Genomic DNA, 9,754 nt, shown 5'->3' on the forward strand with positions numbered 1-9,754 from the left:
CTCTTTTTCTCCATCATCTCTGATAACTATGAGAAAAGGAGGCATCAGCATTCACTAAGTTGAACCTCACATAGACCAAGGTGACTCAATTCTCCTGTTCTCTAAATCTTTCCCGACAAGATGTAACAGCATAAAAAGTGATACAGAGTTTAGGCTCTGTAGCTCAGCTGCATGGCTTTCACTACTTGCTCTGCTACTAACAGTGAGACCCTGGGCTTATTATGTAACTTCTCCCTGCATGTCCAATTCCCCATCTGTAAAATGGTGATAATAGCACCTGACTAGTAGAGTTATTAGGAGGATTAAACAAGTTGTTATCATAGAAGAGTGACTAAAATACAGAAAATGTGATATAATTTTTAAATAAAATAACGTTGGGTGCATACCAGAAAATGACCATTTTCTTAAGAAGCAAAGAAAAAGAATTGGTTAGACTTACTGAATCCAGAAAAATCAATTGATGGCACTAAACACCTAGTCTATTCTAAACTATTTAATTTATGATAACAATTAATAACTAGAAATAAGTACTTGCCATAAGTGTATAAACAAGTTTTTTTTTTTCAGAGATCATTCCTCAGTTTATTTTTACTTAGATTTCTTCTTTTAAAGCAACAACTTCACAGAGACTCCCAGCTTAATAGTGAAATGAAGCACCTGAGCTAGTGATTGGGCAGAAAAATCCACACCAATAACCAGGAAGGAGTGTAATAGAAGAAGCAGATGGAATAGTAGATGGTGCATTTTTCTCTCTCCCTGGACCAACGATGACTGATACATCCATTAAATTTCAACCCAGGCTGATTGACTGAGTGGATTTGTATAAATTAAAAAATACAGGTCATATACTTTTTCTGATAGACTGTAAATGAGAAATAGGAATTCCTTTAAACCTCAAAGGAGGAAATCCATAGGCAAGTCTTTCTCATCAATAAAGCAGTACAGCATCTCTCTTCTTGCTGTGTTTGTATGATAAGTTTTAGTTCATTGACAAAGATTGCACCAGACTTTCCCTGAGTTTTTCAGCAAGAGGTGATTTGTAAATTAACTCACATGGTGTTGACAATTTTCCAGCTTTTGTGACAGTTTGAACTTGGACTTTCTAGACACAAAGGGGGACAGAAATCATCCTTACCTCCATTTTTTTTTCAATGTAACAAGTGAAAATAGCATTAGTTAAGGAACAATGACTTTTATTCACAGTCATTCTCCCAGCCCCATGTCCATTTGTCCACTGGAATGAGCCACTTATTCTTCCAGGTTTTTCCTCTCTCAATATCAAGAGTTATGAAAGGAAAATTTCATTTTTTTCCTGGCTTTCCATGACAGGCAGACTGAAGATTGTGGTCATTGGGATTAAAAACCTATCCATCACTACCAGCCAGCAGGTTATTATGATGTCTCCTTTGAATAAATGAATTTCATGCACTGCATATTGGAAGTCTAAGAATGCCAACTTTTTAGATAAATAATTATCCTATTGGTGATGTACAGCATACTGTTGCTATATTTTCTCACTTTTACAGCATTCTTCTATCACCATAACATAAATCTTTTGCTTCATATTTAATAAAACGACTAAGGTAACTACCCCTATACTTGGTAGAGTCAACCAATCACACACCATCATTTGGCTGTCATTACTTGTTTTCTTGGGACAGATATTTTAGTAGATTGTCTTGTTTAAATTTGACAGCATACTTGATACAGCAATGCAGATGAATAAGCAGATGACCTTACTCACAGGCTGGCTGTGACCTCAGTGTGCATCCCTAAGCCTTGTGAGCTCCCACGTATAGAAAGATGAAGAGACGAGTAAAGTTCCCCAAATCCACATACGACCTAGCCCACTGATCTGTCGGCTGAATTTTGTTTTTTGTTTTTTTTTTTCTTTTATTATTCATATGTGCACACAAGGCTTGGTTCATTTCTCCCCCCTGCCCCCACCCCCTCCCTTACCACCCACTCCACCCCCTCCCTCTCCCTCCACCCCCTCAATACCCAGCAGAAACTATTTTTCTGTTGCTTTCTGAAGCATAACTTGACCTTTCTATATCTTGACCTGTATCTTTCTTACCAACTTCCTAATACATCTTGAGAAATGTATGTGAGAGTGGCTCTGTCAGCCAGGATCCCAGCAGGAACCATGGTACTCTCGATCTGGGTAATTAAGGAAAGTTTATGTAGGGCACTATACTAGTCTATTTTGTGCTACTATAACACAATAACTAAAGCTGAGTACTTTACAAGGAAAAGAGGTTCATTTAGCTCACAGTTTTGGAGGTTGAAAGTCCATGATTGGGCAGCCTCATCTGTTCTGCCTCTGGTGAGGGCCTTCTGGTGTATCCCCCTATGGCAGAATACACACATGGTGAGACAGGAAGCAGGAGAGCAGGGAGGAGCCAGGCTAGCTCTTTCAAAACAACCCAATCCTCTAGGAACTAATCCAATCCCACAAGACATGACACAGTCCCTTGAGGCAGTATTAAGCCATTCATGAGGGTGTAGGCCGTATGACCTAATTCTCTTTTACTAGGCCCCATCTTTTTAAGGTTCCGTACTTCAACACCATCATATTGGGGATGAGTACAAGAAGCTTCTGGCACATGAAACTTTGAGGGACCAACCATATCCAAATCAGAACAGGGACTATTTTTAAAATCTTGAAAAGATTGAGAACCAATAACATAAGGTAATATAGCTGGCAATGGCAGAGAGCCATTTCCTTCCACAGCATAAAAGACAAGAGTAGCTCTCTGAAGCAGGATCTTCTTAGAGAATCTTTGGCAGAAAGACACATCCAGTTAGGGAAGACCCAGCCCAGAAACTTTGCCAAGTATCTGGTTATTTATTACTGTGTATAAACTATCACCAAACTTTCTAATGTAAAGCAATAATTATGTACTATGCTTATGATTGTGTGGGTCAGAAGTTCTGGCAGGCACAGTAGGAATGGAAGGTCTGTTTCATAATGCCTGGGTCCTCAGCTGGGTTGCTGTGAACAGGATAGCTGGATGGGGTCACATATTTTGGACTTCAGCTCTGCTCTTGGCTGGGTCCTTAGTTCTTTTCCGCAATACATTTCCTGGTGTAGAATGTCCTCCAAGTAGCTGTCTTCACTCACATGGCTACCTGGGAAGGCAGGAAGAACTTGGCCATGCCCAGGATGGCCACCATCGCTCTCTTTCCATGCGATCTCTGCTTATATCTAGCTTCCTGTGGTTCCCGCCAGTAAGATGTTCTCGAGATACTCAGTCTTCTTACATGGCAGCTCAGACTCAGGTAAAGAGAAAATTTCAGCCATGTGCAAAGTCCTAGAACAGATAGAGCATGATACATTTCAAGAAATGTGACAATGTGGCTTCTGTAGTAAGCAAGCTGGGTCTGACCTGAATGGTCTTGTATATTCTACTCAGCAGCAGGTCCTAAACCCAGGGGCCAATCTGGAGGGAGTCACTGAAGTGTTTTAGAAGGGAAATGACTCCAGAGGACTGGCACATCAGAAGTTCACTCTTCTTGCAGCATGAGGAATGCATGGATTCATGGACTGATGTCAAGTGTTGGAGGTGGGATGAAGAAAAAGGGATAGATTTTAATATCAGGACTCCATGATTAGTTAGAGAGAGAATTACAAAATTAATTAGTTGCTCCAAAAAGGAGAACCTACTTCAAAGGTTGGATTTGGAGTGACTTTTGAATGATGTGCTGAACTTGAATAGATGGAAAAAGGAGTTTGGTAAGAAGTAGAGATTTAGAAGTGCCTACATATAGTTATTCCCTGAGAATTACTAATCTGTATGTACTGGGCACTCTATCTACTATTGTGCATTTATTACATCAGTTAATCATCACAACAAGTCTATGTGGACTATTGTTACTCCTACAACAGATGAGCAAACCAAAGCACTGAGCCTTTGGTCAGTGTCTCTGGTCACACAGCTAGGAAATGGAAGGACAATATCAACTTCCATTCTAAAGAACAAATATCAGCCTCATTACTTTATTACCATTTCTTATTTTACCACAATAATTCTTTTATTCCCCACTAAATCATAGGTGGAATGATGTTTAGCACTTAAGATATATAAAGAAACAAATTTACTGTCAGCGTAAAATAAATAAACCAAACTATTCTCACACTGAAAAGATGCAAGATTAATGTACATTCTGGAAGCATTCAAGACGAGTTCCCCAGAGTGTTTTTAGCAATGGGGACACAGTTTGTAAAATGTATGTGGCCTTCTGGGGTGGTTCTTTCAGAGTGTCACTTGCATTAATCAATTCCAGTTTTAAAACATTTTTGAAATTTTTTTCAAATTCTCAAGGAACATTTAATCTTAATATCCAAGTGATTATGCAGGCCCTACTACCATGCTGTAAGAGCTTATGGAAAGAGAGAATTCATACATCTCAGTGATTTCACAGCCAGAAGAGAATGAAAATAAATGAAGTTGAAGAAATTGGGCCTGTTCTATGGATACAGTGCCTTCATTCTATTGATTTATTGATTACTCTTCCTGGAAGTGCTATCATGTAAAGACAATATTTTCTGTTAAGTATAATTGAAATTATTATTTGGAACTTCCAGATTGGAATGGTTGCAAGTTATTCCCTTTCCATACATTGTTAAGTTTCCTGTAAGAAAAGGATGAGAAATTGAGTAATTGTGACTGTATCTATACAGAACACACTTTTGGCTTAGTCCAGATCTCCATGCAACATTTGGTTTCATTTATTTTAAAAATGTCATATTTTCAATGCATTTATCAGAGGTGAAGGAAAAATTTTAGATAATTTGTAGTAAACCTGATTTCTGAGGTCTTACTTGACTTTTAATTGAGTTTATTAAATTTTTAAATCTTGATATTTTAAAAAAAGTTGATTCAGAGAAGTATATCCAAAAGCTTTTTATTTTGTATTGCTAGGTTTTGAACCCAGGACCTTGTACATGCTAGGAAAGAGCCCTACCACTGAACTGCATCCCCAACTCGCAAACGCTATTTCTAAAAGGCAAAAATTATCTTGTAGTCATGAGATCCTTCATTTTTTCTGGTGTGATAATTACATCAGACCTTTCCTTATAAATATGGGAAGGAGCAGGCCCCATAATCATGCCTATGAATAGTGTCCATTTGAGATTTTTAAAATGAGATTCTAAGCATCAACTAAAAATTTTTTTACCTATAATTTTTAAAGGAAAGGCAAGTTATTCTCTAGACTAAATTTAAGATCATTAAACATGTTTCTCCAGATTTTCTTTGAAAAGCACACATCTTTGTTCCTTCAATTTTTAAGAAGTGTTCTAAATTACTTACTTTTAATCTGGTTTTCTGTTAAATATATCACACCTTGATGCAGTTGTCTTAAAAGTGTCTCAGTCTTTGCTTTTTCCTTGTAATAATTTTATGTTTCATCATTCTGACTAGTATGCGACATTCAATTTAGAGTGTGGAATCTCTTTAACAGAAAAGTGGATGAGAGGAATAGATTTGCTCTGGCTATGAGTGTTTCATGTTATTTTATGCTTCTCTAAGTGGCTAATATTATTTACTAATACAAACATCACAATTCCTCTGTTTAACATACTCTCCATTTGCAGATGAAAGGGCAGCCAGGCTTCTTAGACAGGACTTCAAAGCATTATCAACAGATGACTGTCCACCTGTTTGTTAGTTTCTAGGGGAAAATTCCACAGTTGTTTTTTATCATAAGTCCATCTGTGTTGCATCCGTTTATCAGAAAAGTGTGCCTAGTATCTGTCCAAATCCCACCAGTGTTTAATGTAAGTTTATTTCCTCTACGTGTGACCCCTGTTAATATGAAGAGCAGCTGCTCACCATCCTCTGAGTAAGAACTTTCACTGGATCAGCCTTTTTATATCAAACTGAATTCTTGGCTGCTACAAGAGATTTGGGTATAAAATCCTATATTTGATTTGGGAAAGAGAATTTTGTGCACACCATCAAATCGCTACATTATAGCAGTACTATTACTCATCAGTTAGCTTTGTCCCTTAAATTGAGAAGCAGGATCTGACTTAAATTCACACACATCTAAAATATTAGACCACAGGTAAAATGTTGGGCTGATAACTGATCTCATGTGTAACAACTTGGAATATGTACTCTAGAACTATCAACAGAAAAATGATCTTTTACTTAAGCCTAGTCCTGCTAAGTGTAAGATGTTGTCTTACTAAGTGGGTAAGACTCACTAAGACCATGAGAAGAAACAACCACTCCTCAAAGATTAATGATGGACTTATTTATATACAACACACAGATCTGACGAGGTGAGAGAAGACGCACATTTCCTTTTACATCGGCCCAACAAACATCAACTAACACGTGCTTTGTCCCAGTCCTGTGCCTTATGACACAGTGTTATTCACACTTTTGATGTGGCCACTGTGATTCCCACCCTCATATGATCCTCTCTTCTTGTGTGAAGGCAGGACTTGACTTGCTTCTAAAAAATGGAATATGGTAAAAGTGATGGGATGTGTGTGACGACTTGTACATGATTGTGTGATTGTGTTACATGAAATTATAGGGTTCACCTTTCTGGACTCCTCTTCCTTGCTGGCTATGAGGAAGCTAGTGGCCATGTTGGGGAATTCCATGTAGTAAAGAATACAGGTGGTTTCAGAAACTGAGAGCAGCCTGCAGGTAACAGCCTGCAAAGTTCTCCTTCCAGGACCCAGTAATAAAAAGAATGCCTCAGTTCTGCAGTCACAAAGAACTGAATTTTGCCAACAGCCTCAGAGAGCTTGGAAGTGGCTCCTTTGCCAGTGAGCCTTAGCTGAGACCACAGTCCTGGTTGACATCTTGACTGCAGCATCATAGATGCCCATGAGCAGGGGCTCCAGTTAAGCTATCCTGGACTCCTCATTCACAGAAACTGGGAGATAATCAATGAGTGTGGCTTTAAGTCACTAAGCTAGTGGTCAGATTGTTGCATAGCAATAAATACTGAATACACAAGCCTCTCTCGGCCTCCCTTTATCTCTCTTGTTCTTGAAAGTTTTGAAGCACATTGGCCCATTATTTTGTAAAAAAGCCCGTCAGTCTGGACATGTTTGCTATTTCCTCATGATTAGATTTTATGTTTTTGGTAGAGATAACACAGAAGTGGTGTTGTGTGCTTCTCTGTGCATTCTGTTAAAATGTCATATATGCTTAGCAGGCAGAGGTGGAAGGGCCCTGAGTCCCAGGCCAGCCTGGGCTATATAGGAAGAGTCTGTCTATGCATTAAATGCTCGGTCCCCAACTTCTTGTTTTTGGCTGGTGGTAGAACCCTTGAAGACATGGGATCTAGTGAGAGGTTTTAGTCTCCTGCAGGGGAGTATGGATGCTGATTTCTTCTCATTTTTGTTCCTGGCATGAGTTGAATTGGATTCCCTCTGCCATGCAATTCCACCATTGTGTACTGTGCAGCCACAGGCACAAAACAATGGAGTCAATTGTTCATAAACTAAAACTTCCAAAACTGTGAGCCAAAAATAAACGCCTTCTCTTTTTGAGGTGGTTATTTCAGATATTACACTAATGGAATGCTTACTGATCCCCCTTATTAGAGAGTTTGAGTTTCAGTCCAATACAATGGGAATATAGTACATTGGAGGTCTTTCTGTTGTTCCACATTTGTTTGTTAGAAATAGCATTACCAACATTTTAAAAGTTATTTTCCAATGATGTTTACTTATTCTTCAACTCATTTCAAAAGATGATTTGAGATGTTTACAGCAATGGATTCCAACAAGTTAACACATAAGATATTTGTGCATATTGGGAAAAAGAGTGAAGTAGGACTAGGAGAGGCCAAGGTAAGGCCAGTTCAAAATATGCTTCTCTTTAAGTAAAGACTTAAAGCTACATACTTTTTTTTCCTTTTTTAATTTTTTTTTATTCATATGTGCATACAATGTTTGGGTCATTTCTCCCCCCTTCTCCCTTAAAGCTATATACTTAAGCTGACAAGAGATATTGCTACAGATTTTATCTGAGTTTCCTAGAAACTAGAACAGTTCAAAACACTCCTGCTTTTGAGCACCTTGCGACATGTTTTTTGGGTAATAGGCCTTCACAGTAAATTCATTCGACTGCTTACACCATTCAAAATTGGGATTCAGTGATGAGAGAATCCATGGATTGTTTTTCTTGCAGCAATTATCCAAAAACCTTACTGGTTTCTGATATTTTAACTCTTTTAAGTTAGAGAAAATGGCAATTTAATATTGCCCATTATCTTGGTCTGTAGTGCTGCTCTAACAAAATATGGAAGAGTAGGTATATATCAACAACAGAAATTAATTTCTTGCAGATTTAGAGGCTGGTAAATCCAAGATCAAGGCACAATACATGTGACGTTTTCCTCCTTGTTGCTACATCCTCCATAGGACTAACACCTTGTCCTCCCATGGTAGAGAGGTTAGAAGGGGCAAACTTGGTCCCCTCCAGCCCATTTCTGTGGCCTAACCCATTCATGAGAGTAGAACTCAGTGGTCTAATTACTTCCTAAAGATCCCACCTTTTAATACTGTTGCATTGGGCATTAAGTTTCAACATGAACTTTGGAAGGGGACACAAACATTGAAGCCAAAAAATTCACTCTGTATCTTTAGTCTGTTAAGTCTGGTCTTAAATTATTTGACCTCCTGTTAGGAGGAGTGCATGGATTTGGGGAGGTAGAAGATCACTGTAGAGAAAGTCCATTCTCCCAGCATTCTGATCACCATTATAGTAGCATATCTGGAGAGAACTCTTGCTTTAAAATCTAATTTACCCTGCTTTACTTCAGCTCTACTGATTTGCTTCTGTTATATTGGTTGTGGCTACTTGGGCACAAAGGTAAAGTTTCAGAGGAACTGAAATTACAAAAGGACAATTACTCAATGCAGGAAAATAAGCCATTGCATGGGGGACTGGAAGACATTGCTTAAGGCTCCCATATTATCAGTTTAATTATGTGTTTCTATGTAGTGAGTAATGTCTTACATTCTTGCCAAGTGTACTTTGTTAAAAGTATGTCAGCTAAATCACTTCTGGTATATCACTGCTAACGGTGTCATTCACACATTGTGCAACATACAACTCCAGATTTAAGTCTGCCAAGAAAAATTAGGTCACTGCAAATGCCATATTAAAATTGCAATTGTGGGACAGGGAGACTGGGATGAGGACAAAGCGAAGGATGGAATCAACTCTTTTTTTTTTTTCTTTCTATTTTTGCAACTTATAAGGGTGTGGACAAAATAGGGTTGGAAGACTGAGCCCTTTTTAGTGGATACTTCTAGGGGGTTGTTAATTCCAGTACATAAAAATGATGAATTAATTTAAAATTGGGCTAACTGGTTGCTCTGGACTGAACCTGGGTAGCTAATGCTGGTGCTATCAAATTAACCTAATTGTTCAGAGGTGACCTTGTTTTCTACCTTCATATGGCAAAGCATCGTGATTGTTTGCCTTTTTCTTTTTCCAGAAAATCCTTTTTTTTCCAGTTAAGAAAGGTGTGGGGTGCAATGGTTAAAGACATTTAATTCTTGACTATTGTTAACATGAAGCACGGGTCGTCCTGCTGGAAATTACACATCTACGCCCACAATCCTCTCTTGAGGGCAAAAGCTTCAATTCTCCAGCCCAGACATGGCGGGTGACTGAGGTTTTTGGCCAGGGCGTAGACTAGGTTCCAAGGGAAGTTGGTCCTGGTTCTCCTGGACCAAACACTTGTATGGAGAGAAGGAGGCGGAAGTCAT

General features: G+C 38.6%; 1 protein-coding gene across 12 annotated transcripts in view; it reads right to left on the reverse strand.

The window, feature by feature from the left end:
• The window catches only part of LOC141410877 (uncharacterized), a 137,070-nt gene that overhangs the window by 56,790 nt on the left and 70,526 nt on the right, over positions 1-9,754 (reverse strand). For 10 of the 12 annotated variants that reach the window (XR_012435674.1, XR_012435671.1, XR_012435682.1 and 7 more), the window contains one exon: positions 2,274-3,314. The gene's annotated coding sequence lies outside the window, so the exon portion shown is untranslated. The remainder of the gene's footprint in view (positions 1-2,273; positions 3,315-9,754) is intronic. The other 2 variants (XR_012435673.1, XR_012435675.1) reach the window with 1 other exon arrangement.

The sequence above is a fragment of the Castor canadensis genome, chromosome 9 (genome assembly GCF_047511655.1).
Source record: "Castor canadensis chromosome 9, mCasCan1.hap1v2, whole genome shotgun sequence".
Classification (NCBI taxonomy): Eukaryota; Metazoa; Chordata; class Mammalia; order Rodentia; family Castoridae; genus Castor; species Castor canadensis.